Here is a 12,500-nt window from a genome sequence, read left to right on the forward strand (position 1 = left end):
GCCCTAGGAGATTCCACAGGAGCTTATAGAGTTGTCCCCAAAACGTAGCTCCTTTAATATTGAGAAGTTTTCACTCTCTCACGGAGGTAATTCGTGGATAAAAAGGAATATAAAAACCTGGCTGGTCTGGAGAGGGAAAATAATAACATATTTTTTTCTTCTCCGTTCACAATCCCTTGCCGTGATTAGACTACCAACGCAAGGAAATCTCCTCATTTTAACAGAGACAAGAGCCGAGTCTTAATGCTATACCAGTGTACTAGTAAAGCTCACTTCTCCCAATCTCAGTCTGTCCTGAGCATGCATACAATTCCTTTTCAAAAAAATCCGCTTCCAGGACGCCTGGGTGTTTCAGTGGTTGAACCTCTGCCTTTGGCTCATGGTGTGATCCCGGGGGGGCCAGGGATCCAGTCCCACAGTGGGCTCCCTGCGTGGATCCCACTTCTCTCTCCTCCCGTGTCTCTGCACCTCTGTCTCTGTGTCTCTCTCTGTGAGTCTCTCACGAATACATAAATAAAAACTTTAAAGAAATTCCCTAGTTGTTTCCTTCAGAAACCCCTTCTACAATGGTCTTTTTTGTTCAGATTCAGCCTTAAGTGTTCTTTGTCTAAAGAAGCAGGCTCTGGGATGCCTGGTGGCTGGTCGTCATTTGAGCATCTGGCTTTGGCTCAGGACGTGATCCCGGACTCCTGGGATCGGGTCCCATACCCGGCTCCTTGCATGGAGCCTTCTTTTCCCTCTCTCTGCCTCCCTCTGTCCCTCCCTCCCTCCCTCCCTCCCTCCCTATTAAGTAAATAAAATCTTTTTTTTTTTTTTAAGATTTTATTTATTTATTCTTGAGAGATAGAAGGAGAGACAGAGCCAGAGACACAGGCAGAGGGAGAAGCAGGCTCCATGCACCGGGAGCCCGACGTGGGATTCGATCCAGGGTCTCCAGGATCGCGCCCTGGGCCAAAGGCAGGCGCCAAACCGCTGCGCCACCCAGGGATCCCAAGTAAATAAAATCTTAATTAAAAAAAAAAAAAAAAAAGCCAGGCTCATTATTTCAGGACAGAATTATTTTCTTTTCCCTCACCAAAACATGTATTCTCACGCCTTGTACGTTTCCTACACGTCTCCTACTTGTCACACACGGAGTTGTTTTCCTTATCGTTCTCCAGTAGTCTCCATTCCATTGGCAGGCTTTTGCAAAATTGTAATATATTAGCTTTCTTTCAGAGAGAGAGCACTGTGTGAAGTGGGGAAGGGGGAGGAGGAGGAGGGAGAGGGAGAGAGTGCGAGACCTACCGAGCATCTTTCCTTTTTTAAACTATTTTGTTTCTTTATTCCCGTGTGAGAGAGAGAGACAGAGACAGAGACAGAGACATGGGCAGAAGCAGGTCCCCGCAAGGAGACAGATGCAGGAAAGGATCCCGGACCGGCATGATCGGGCCCTGAGATGAAGGCAGACGCTTAACCGCTGAGAAACCGGGGGTCCCGAACGAACGAACGAACGAACGGACGGACGGACGGACGGACGGATGAACGAACGGACGGACGGACAGACGGATGGACGGACGAACGAACGAACGAACGAACGAACAGAACTTCATCCCAGATCGTGGGAACTTGTGAAATATTGTCACTCGTCCTTATCTCTCCGAGCTGTCCTGTTCCCGATTTTTACCCGCGCCGGCCTTTGAACTCCTAAGCTACAGTTCCTTTACAAAGGGATGTCAGCAATATAGCATCCGGAGGTAGAGGAAACCTCTCCCTCGTAGAACCCATAGGGACACGTAGACACAGACGAGATGCCAACAAAGTATATAGCCTTGGTCTCACTCCTATCTGTGGAGAGGTCACGAAAGACCCGATGTTCCGATCTCCCCGCTGGCTGGGTGACAACAACTCCAGTGGCCAGCGAGCGTGACCGCGTCCGGACCCCATCCATCCTTTGGTTTCCATTTCGAAAGAGAAGAGGCCGGTTTCCTGCAAAGATACCCAAAGCCGCAGCAACAACCCAACCCGAAGAAGACCAGAGCGTCTGTCTCCCCGAGCCAGCCGAGCACTGGTTCCTCACCAACAGTCGGGACATTACTGATGGAGCCAGAGGGATTTTTAGGTTAGGTTCTGGTCCCTGGGCTGGCCTCATTGCCAGCTTTCTCTAATCGTGGAGAGCATAGCATTCAGGCATGAGCAAAGCACCCCATTCACCCGGTTTGGGCCATCTGAGCCTCAGGTTCCCCTTCCACGTGTCCCAGGTCAGTGAGCACTTGCAAGTAAGTATAGGCCCCCTAAGCAGCCCAGGGGTAGCCTGCCAGAGTTTCCTGTGGCTGGCGGGGGTGTGTGTGTGTGTGTGTGTGTGTGTGTGTGTGTGTGTGCGTGTGTGTGTGTGTGTGTGTGTGTGTGTGTCTCGTGTGCTCAACCTTCGCTGCAGGGTTCTCTAGGGTCTGGTTCGGTTCGCCCCGCTTTTCTGCGTGCGCGTGCACGTGCGTGTGCATGCTCCATAAGGAGCTGGGGCGTCCTCGGGAGGAGGGACGCCGTAGAGAGTGGACAGTTTATTCTCTGATCTTGGTACGGGCAAGGCTGTAGGGCTTGAACTCTGTGGGAACCAGGAAGGTTTTCTTCCGTTTTCTCATCGTCAGTTTTGGCAGGTTGCCTTTTAGTGATCGATCGATCCGATCGAAACAAAACAAAACAAAACAAAACAAAACAACACAACTTTTTTTTTTTTCCTTTTTGTAAAGATTCTGTTTATTTTCTCCTGAGACACAGTGAGTGAGAGAGTCGGACACACAGGCAGAGGGAGAAGCAGGCTCCATGCTTGGAACCCGACGTGGGACTCTGATGCCGGGCCTCCAGGATCAGGCCCCGGGCTGAAGGCGGCGCTCAACCGCCGAGCCACCCGGGCTGCCCACCTTTTTCTTTTTCTTTTTTTCTTTTAATTTTTTTTTTTCCAGAAGATTTTAGGTGTATGCGATGTTTACACCCAGGTTAGGGCTCATCCTCGCAACCGAGAAATATAGAGTCCCACACTCCCCCGACAGTGCCAGCCAGCAGTCACGCACCCCTTCATCGATTTCATTTGTTCATTTGCTTGCTTGCTTGCTTGCTTCCTGGCTTGCTTATGTATACATTCATTCAGCCGGTCAGTCGGTCAGCCGATCAGTTCAGTCAGTCAGTCAGTCAGTCAGTCCTTTTAATGAATCATTCATTCTTTCCTGTTTTAGAGGTGTTCTTTATTTATCCATGAGAGACACACAGAGACAGGCATTGACAGACTGCAGAGAGAAGCAGGCTCCCCGCGGGGAGCCCCAAGTGGGAGCCGGGGCCCCAGGACCCCAGGATGATGACCTGACCCCAAGGCAGATGCTGAACACGGAGCTACCCAGGCGTCCCCGTTGCTTGACTTTTCAGGGGAGGCAGACAGGCAACGTGCATTCAGTGGCACGGAAATAGAGCCCAACTAGTGCTGAGTTTTCTGTGAGCCGTTTGGCCCTGGGTCAGTGTGAAAGCCACTGGAGCAGGGCCCAGAAACGTTCAAGGCTGAGAATTTCCTTCCTCCATAATCATTTCACAGACGCTTAATTGAAAGTGGTATCTACCTATCGTATGGCAAACGTCTTTCTCTGTTTGGGTTCTAGCCAAGACCCAGAGAGTCGAAGCCCCCAACCTCACGGACTGAAAGTCGCCAGTTGGATGCAGAGATAGTTAGGGAGGCAGGCAGGCAGGCAGGCAGGCAGGCAGGCAGAGCCGGAAAGGCAGGCGCCACACCGGTGAGTCCAGGTGTGAGGAATGTGGGATCGCAGGGCAGCTGGGTCGCAGCCTGGTCCGGATCCGCCCGGGTCAGTAGCGTTTCCTGACACAGGACGGCAGGACGGGGCGCCAAAGAGGGGCCTTGGGGTGGCTTTCCTCCTCCGCCTCCTTGGGATGGGGACATCTGCCCCACTCGGGGCATGCCCCCCACCCGCCCACGCGCCCACCCCCACACGCTGGCCACCGGTCGGTCCCGCAGGCGCCTGCCTTCCGAACCACCCAGGCTGCACCGGTTCCATGTCCGGTTCCGGTTCCGGTTCCGGCCCAGGCTCCGGCCCCAGGCAAGGACGCACTTGCAAATATCATCCATGGGAGGCTTCCTGCTGCCCTCACTCCTACAGATCCGGGACACCGGAGGGTGGGGGGGGTGGGAGCGGTTCCCAGATGGGATGTAGAAATGTCCGCCAACCGAAACCCGTCCTTCCCGCGTCATCTCCCCACGACGTGACGCGACACCCTGTGCGGTGTGTGGAGAGAGACCCTTTGTCTCGCCGCCACCGCTACAGCAACCGAGGACAGTCCTCAAACAGGAGCACGGTCCCATGAGCATCGGTCCCATCTGAACCTATTCCCTAGTTGGGGATCCTAGGGTGTGTCTAGGGATAGACCTGGAGCACGAGGTCCTGTGTGTGGGAACCAGATGAACGAACGCGCAAGACCGTGGGTGGCGGTGGGAAGGAAGAGGTGCGGACGAGGTGTGCCCGGGTGGCATACCCGCGTTTGAGCGGCTGCCTTCCACTCGGCTCCCGGCATCATCACAGCGTTTTGGGGATCCAGCACCGCACCGGGCTCCCCGCGTGGAGCCTGCTTCTCCCTCTGCCTGCCTCCCGGCCTCCTTCTGTGTGTCTCCCTTGAATAAATACAGTTTATTTATTCATTTATTTGTTAAAGATTTTATGTATGTATGTATGTATGTATTTATTTATTTATTTATTCGAGAGAGAGAGAGAGAGAGAGAGAGAGAGAGAGGCAGAGATCCCATGCCCGATCAATACAGTTTAAGAAATTAAACTTAAGGGATCCCTGGGTGGCGCAGCGGTTTGGCGCCGCCTGCAGCCTGTGGTGTGATCCTGGAGACCCGGGATCCAGTCCCACATCGGGCTCCCTGCATGGAGCCTGCTTCTCCCTCTGTCTGTGTCTCTGCCTCTCTCTCTCCCTCTCTCTCTCTCTCTCTCTCTCTCTCTCTCTCTCTCCCTGACTAAAAAAAAAATCCTTAAAAATAATGAATGAATGAATGAATGAATAATAAATGAATGAATAAATAAATAGATAAATAAATAGATAAATAAATAAATAAATAAAATTTTAAAAATTAAAAAAAAAGAGAGTTAAAAAATGGAATGGACAGATAACTTGGCGAGGAGGATGTGTGAAGGTATGTAATGCCGCTGAGCGACTCTAGGCTTAGAAAGGGTTACAAGGTTCCACCGTAGGTGACGCCTGTCTTTTGGACCACAACCGAAACACAAAACAAGACCCCCTGTCCCTGGCTCAGAGTAAGGGAGTTCCTGGGTCAGGCTGGAGGGGGTTCCTGTGGTCCGCAGAGTGCAGAACCCCGGTTCAGCCATCTGGACTCTTTTCTTCCTGTCCTCGGAGACAGGCGTGGTCGCAGACGGCACACGCCTGTAAAGGCAAGGCCAGAAGGAAGAACTTCAGCATCCCTTTGGCTCTTCTTTTCTGTTCTTCCGGTTGTTGTGGTTCCGGTGTTGTTGAGCCTCAGCATTTCCAAGCACCTTGGAGGGGCAACCTGGGAGGCTCGCTGAGGTTAAGCAGCTGACTCTCGGTTTCGTCCGCCAGGAGGTGGCACTCTTGACTCGCCCAGTGAGGCCGTGGCGACCTCTGGAAGGAAGGTATCAGGCTCAGGGTTTCCGAGGGGCTCGGCTGGCTCCCCGAGAAGTGGATCTGAGTGTCTCCAGGCTGTCCGATCCTATCTGAGTCTTAGGATGCGATTCCAGGGGCCCGTGGCCCGCTCGGTCAGTAGAGAGCACGGCTCTTGACCTCCAGGTCCTGAGTGCGAGCCCTACCTTGGGAGTAGAGATCACTTTGACAAATGGACCCCGGAGGGGGGGGGGGGCGGGGGGGGAGAGGGGAGGGGAGGGGAGGGGGGAGGGGAGGGAGGAGGGGAGGGCGGCGTGGGGACTGGGGGAGGTCGAAAGAAAGAGAAACAGACGCCATTCTACTCAGGGAAGGCCTTGGTGATACAGGGGATCCTTCCAACGGTGTCTGGTTACAATGAGAACGGATTCCCACCGACCTTCTGAAGAGGATTTAACAATCGCCAAAAAAAAAAAAGGAAGATGACTCACTGAGAGTTTCTGAACTCTGTTCAGGGTTTCGTGGAACTCATTCAGTTCCACGTTGTTCCTTTCTGTTCGGCTTCCATGCAGCTTTTTCATTAGTTCCGGCAACTCCTACTGTATGTAGTTGGACGATCTCAGGATGACCAGACACCGGGATCCGTCCAGAGTGCTTTCCGCGAATCTTCTGAAAGGCGGACCGTATGGTTGCAAGACCTTCCGAACAACACCTGCACGTGACAGGGAGGTCACCCACGGACGGACGTGCCTAAAGACCCGATGAGAATTCATTATAATGCAGTCGAGAGGAAAATCCGACCAGTTTCTGTCACACACACACACACACACACACACACACACACTCACACACAACACACGCAGGCACGCACGCAGAGCATTTAACCAGTTCGAATGTGGAGTGATGGCACTCTACCAGGACACGTTACAAGTTTAGGAATTTCATTTCGTGTTTGGAACACCGGCAGCATTCACCCACGCAATATAATCTAAGAGGGCTTATGATTCTTTGTCTGACAGTGCTTCTCACGGTCCTTCCCATAACAGGTAAACGACCTATAGTAGTCAAGAGACTCTATTTAGGGTTTGGCATTCTGGGATCCGCTGAGAATCCACGAACGGATGAAGGAACCAGTAGACAGACAGCCAGGCAGCCAACCAGCCAACCAAAAACATCTCAGAAGTTTTCAAGGCACATGCCTACAAAGGATCACGGATCATAACAAAACGGAAATCTTCATTGTCTCTTTCGCCAAGGTGGCCCCTAGGAGATTCTACAGGTGCTCTTAGAGTTGTCCCCCAAAATGAAGCTCCTTTAACGTGGAGAAGTGTTCACTCTTACGTAGGGGAAGACCGGATAAAAACGAATCCAGGGATCCCTGGGTGGCACAGCGGTTTGGCGCCTGCCTTTGGCCCAGGGCGCGATCCTGGAGACCCGGGATCGAATCCCACGTCGGGCTCCCGGTGCATGGAGCCTGCTTCTCCCTCCGCCTGTGTCTCTGCCTCTCTCTCTCTCTCTCTCTCTCTGTGACTATCATAAATAAATAAAAAAATAAATAAAAAATATTTAAAAAAAAAAAAAAAAAAACGAATCCAAAAAATAAAATAAATAAGTAAATAACAGAAAAAGTTAAACAACAACAACAACAACAACAACCACCAAAAAAAAAAAAAAAAAAAAAGGAATCTAAAAACCTTGCTGTTCTGGGCAGGTAAAGGGAGAAACACACACACACACACACACACACACACACACACACACACACCCAAAAACAAACAAACAAAAAAACCCCAACCAAACCAAACCAAACCAAACCAAGCCAAGCCAAGCCAAGCCAAACAAACAAACAAACAAAAAAGCACATTGTCTTTGTCTTTTCTTCTCTGTTCACACTCTTATCAAGAGTAGACTACCAATGCAAGAGAATCTCGTCATTTTAGCAGAGAGAAGAGCCAAATCTCAGTTGTACACCAGTATACTAGTAAAACCCACTTCTCCCAATCTCAGTCCGTCCTGACCACGCCTACAATTACTTTTCAAAGAGTCTGCTTCTGGGACGCCTTGGGTGGCTCAGCGGTGGTGGAAGGTCTGCCTTTGGCTCACAGGGCCTGATCCCAGGGGTTCTGGGATCCAGACCCGCATCGGGCTCCCCAGTGGAGCCTACTTCTTCCCCTGCCTGTGTCTGTCTCTCTCTCTCTCTCTCTCTCTCTCTCCCTGTCTCTCTCTCTTTCTCTGTCTCTGTCTCGCTTTCTCCGTCTCTGTCTCTCTTTATCTCTCTGTCTCTCTCTGTCTGTCTCTCTTTATCTCTCTGCCTCTCTTTTCTCTGCCTGTCTCTCTCTGTGTCTCTCTCCCCTTCTCTCTGTCTGTCTCTCTTCCTTTCTCTCTCTCTCTCTCTCTCTCTGTCTCTCTCTATCTCTCTGTCTGTCTCTGTCTCTCTTTGTCTGTCTCTGTCTCTCTCTTTCTCTCTCTGTCTCTCTCTCTCTCTCTCCCATGAATACATAAGTAAAATCCAAAAAAAAAAAAAAAAAAAGAAAAGAAAACCAAAAACAAATCTCAAAAATCTCCTTCAGAAATCCCTTCTATAATTTCTTTTTCCGTTCCGTCAGTCTTTTTTTTTTTTTTTAATTATTTATTTTTGATAGTCATACAGAGAGAGAGAGAGAGAGAGAGAGAGAGAGAGAGAGAGAGGCAGAGACACAGGCAGAGGGAGAAGCAGGCTCCATGCACCAGGAGCCCGACGTGGGATTCCGATCCCGGGCCTCCAGGATCGCGCCCTGGGCCAAAGGCAGGCGCCAAACCGCTGCGCCACCCAGGGATCCCCCGTTCCGTGAGTCTTAAGTGTTCTTTCTCTAAATAGCTGGGCTTTGGGACGCCCGTGTGCCTCAGCCTTTGATCGTCTGGCTTGGGCTCAGGACGTGATCCCAGACTCCTGGGACTGAGTCCCATATCAGGGTCCTCGCATGGAGCCTGCTTCCCTTGTGTCTGCCTGTCCCTGTGTCTCTCATCTCATGAATAAGTAAATAAAATCTTAAAAAAAAAAAAAAAAAAAAAAAGCCAGAGTCATTTCAGGACAGATTCATTTTCTTTAACCACCACCACCACCACCACCACCACCACCCGCATTTTCTACATGTCTCCTACTATCTCACACACAGAGGTTGTTTTCCTTGTCGTTAACCAGTAGTCTCGATTCCATGTGGCAGATTTTTAAAAACTGTACTTATTTTACACTTTTTGAGCGAGGAGCGAGGAGAGAGGAGAGAGGAGAGAGAGAGAGAGAGAGAGAGAGCACTTCGTGAAGGGGGAAGGGAGAGAGAGAGACAGAGACAGAGACATAGGCAGAAGCAGGCTCCCCACAGGGAGCCAGATGTGGAAATGGGTCCGGACTCGGACACTCCCCCCCCCCCCCCCCCCGCCGCCCCAGAATTGGGCCCTGACCCAAAGGCCGATGCTCAACCCCTCAACCACTGAGCCACCCAGGCGGCAGACTGTTAACTCCTAGAAACCTCAGTCTCTGGTGAAAAGCCAGTAGGAACCACGGGCACATTGCCTATCATACCAGAAATCCTTAGATTGTCAAATGGATGAATACATGTGATAGTTTTTAGAAACACGTGTGTGTGTGTGTGTGTGTGTGTGTGTGTGTGTGTGTGTGTGTGTATGCGTATGTATTGTTGGGCTGGCTGAGAGACAGGGGCACCCAAAATGGCGGACATCTCAAACTGGGTCAAAATGGCTGATCTTCCCGTCAAAGCAGCAGCCCTGACCACCACATCATCTCCAGTAAGTCGAAGCCTAGATGGGAAACCGAAACTTTCCATCCAGGACTTTCCAGCCAGGAACCACCCCCACCCCCTCCCCCGATACTACCCCACCCCACCCCCCCAGCCAATCACCTAAGGACACAGTGTTCCCTTGTCTAATTTGGCAAGGGACCCACCCGGATCCAGAGCCGGAACCAAGAAGGCTTAAAAACCCCCACAGGATCCAGAGCCGGAACCAAGAAGGCTTAAAAACCCCCACAGTCCCCAACCCCGCGCGACTTCCCTGTCTCTGGCCACCTCTCCGAGTCATGGAACCTCGCCCAGGAGCGCTCCCCATTAAAGCACTCTCGAACCTACTGCCTGGCTCTGCTGGTTTTCTGTTATTTCTCCGCTGTTCATTTTGTAAAAACCTAACATGTAGGACACAATTTTTTTTTTTTTTTAAGATTTAGTGTGTGTGTGTGTGTGTGTGTGTGTGTGTGAGAGAGAGAGAGAGAGAGAGAGAGAGAGAGAGAGAGAGAGAGAGGCAAAGACAGAGGGAGAAGCAGGCTCCAATGCAGGGAGCTTGACGTGGGACTCGATCCCGGGACTCCAGGATCACGCCCTGGGCTGAAGGTGGCACTAAAACGCTGAGCCACACGGGCTGCCCTGTATGATACAATTGTTAAGGAAGCACGAAACAGGGGATCCCTGGGTGGCTCAGCGGTTTAGCACCTGCCTTCGGCCCAGGGCGTGATCCTGGAGTCCCGGGATCGAGTCCTACATCGGGGGTTCCTGCAGGGAGCCCGCTTCTCCCTCTGCCTGTGTCTCTGCCTGTGTGTGTGTGTGTGTGTGTGTATGTATGTCTCATGAATTGTGAATTAAAATTAAAAAAAAAAGAGGAAGGAAAAAAGAAACGAACAAACCTGAAACACGTTTACTAACACACCCAGGTATCAGCAGGTTTCCTGAATCAGACAAAAGAGAAACACAAAAACTGAGGTGGGGGGAGGGGGGGAAGGAAGAAAAGGGCAAGGGGTGGAGGAGGAAAACACAACACCACCAAACAAAAAAAACCACCTTGGGTGTCTCATTGACTCACACTCTAGTATTTTACCTTCTGTTGGAAAGACAGACGCCAGGTATCCGGTGAACTGAACCCAATTTATCAATTAAGCTAGTTACACCTTCAAAGTTCCAGGTCACCAAAGATTTGGGAAGGTATTGTAAAAGTTTAACCTATAGATCTTTTTTCATCTTTTTCTTTCTTTCTTTCTTTCTTTCTTTCTTTCTTTCTTTCTTTCTTTCTTTCTTTCTTTCTTTCTTTCTTTCTTTTACCTGCTTGCTCGTAACAAGGAAAAGTACACGAGACAGACAAAATCGATCATTTGGAGTAGTTTCCGTGGACAAATCCTCAGAGGCACAACTTAACTAATCCGTTGAGTTCACAGCAAAAGTTGAGTACGCCCGTCCCTCGGGGCCTGGACCCTCGGGCATCCATCCGGGTCGGTCCCGGTGGAACAAGGGGATAAGTAGTTCTCCTTTTCTTTGCTGTGCCTGTGGGGTCTAACAAGACACCACAGTGTCTTGTTTCTTTGTAATGAGGTGGCGGAGGGGTGTATCTCGATCACCACCATTCCAGGGCCCACAAACTGTGACGGGAGCACAGCGCATCCCACCGCCCACCCCAACCCCAACGGCGGCGGGGGTGGGGGTGGGGGTGGGTGGGGGCAAAGCTGGTCATCCGTATGAAGTGTGACGGTGATAGCTCCCAGGACACGTCTTTTTACAGGAAACCCACAGGGACCGCGGATACGCAGAGATGACTGAGGCCGATGTAAATCCGAAGGCCTACCCCGTGGCAGATGCCCACCTCACCAAGAAACTCCTGGACGCTTGTTCAGCAGTCCTGTAACTACAAGCAGCTTCGGAAAGGAGCTCACGGAGCCACCAAAACCCTCCACGGAGGCATCCCTGAGTTCATCCTGATGGCTGGCTGCAGACGCCGAGCCCCTGGAGGTCATCCCACACCTTCCGCTGCCTGCCGCGCCGCGCCACGTGAAGAGAAGAACGTGCCCTACGTGTGTTCGTGCGCTCCAAGCAGGCCCTCGGGCGGGCGGGCCTGCGGGGTGTCCGGGTGTCCTAGTGTCATTTGCCAATACGCTCCTGCCGTCTGCTTCGGTAACGTGACGTCGTTCCCCTTCCCCCCCCAAATCCCAACCCATGCCCCTGAGGGTGGCAGGGCAGCAGCGTACCAAAGAGATGTGCTGCAGAATTCGAGGCTACCTGGGTGAGTCAGACAGGCGGCAGCTGACGTAAGGAGTTGAGAAGTGGCTAGGGAAAAAAAAAGAAAAGAAAAAGAAAGAAAGAAAGAAAGAAAGAAAGAAAGAAAGAAAGAAAGAAAGAAAGAAAAAGAAAGAAAGAGAGGGTCCACTGATGATGCCGGAATGAAGTCTGAGCAAGTCACGGAGACGTGACCGGAAGCTACAGCAGAGACCTCGGAATCAAGGAAACATGCTCTCTGGTGAATGGAGTCGTCTTTCACGGACGCTCGGTACCAGGTCTGAGAGGCCTTACGCCTGTTTCCTGCCAGAATCGGATCAGATGTATGTATCCTTTATCACATCAGACGGACAGTGCCAGCCTGTCATTCTGGTGAGCATCCTAATAAAGAAATATCTTCAAACTCCACCGCACCCCCCCTCCAAAAAATAAAGGAAACCAACAACCATGCATTGGCTCCAAAGGCGTAGATGTCGCCCCAGCCGCCCCCCCCCCCCCCCCCCCGCCGCCCCGCGTCCTCTAAAAACTCAATCTATGTGTTCCCCACTCCCACTGTCAGGCTCCCGTGGTGGCCCAATGGCTCGGGTGATTTTTGCTCCTTACAGGGGGGCGGCGGGATGAGGAGGGGGGGCGTCGATGGCGTTGGAGGCACCCGGGATGATGGCAGAGGAGTTGACCACTCCATCCACAGGAGTGTTGCAGAAACGGGGGGGGGGGGGGGGGGTGCGGGGGCCGCGGGGGAGGCGGAGGCGCAGAGGCGGCAAGGCAGTCCCCGCCCCCGCCAGGACTGAGACAGATTTAAAGGTTTTTATTTTTTTCCTTTTTTTTTTTTTTTTAAGGATTTCTTTATTTACTCCTGAGAGA

This window comes from Vulpes vulpes, unplaced genomic scaffold, assembly GCF_048418805.1.
Source record: "Vulpes vulpes isolate BD-2025 unplaced genomic scaffold, VulVul3 u000000721, whole genome shotgun sequence".
NCBI classification, from domain to species: Eukaryota; Metazoa; Chordata; class Mammalia; order Carnivora; family Canidae; genus Vulpes; species Vulpes vulpes.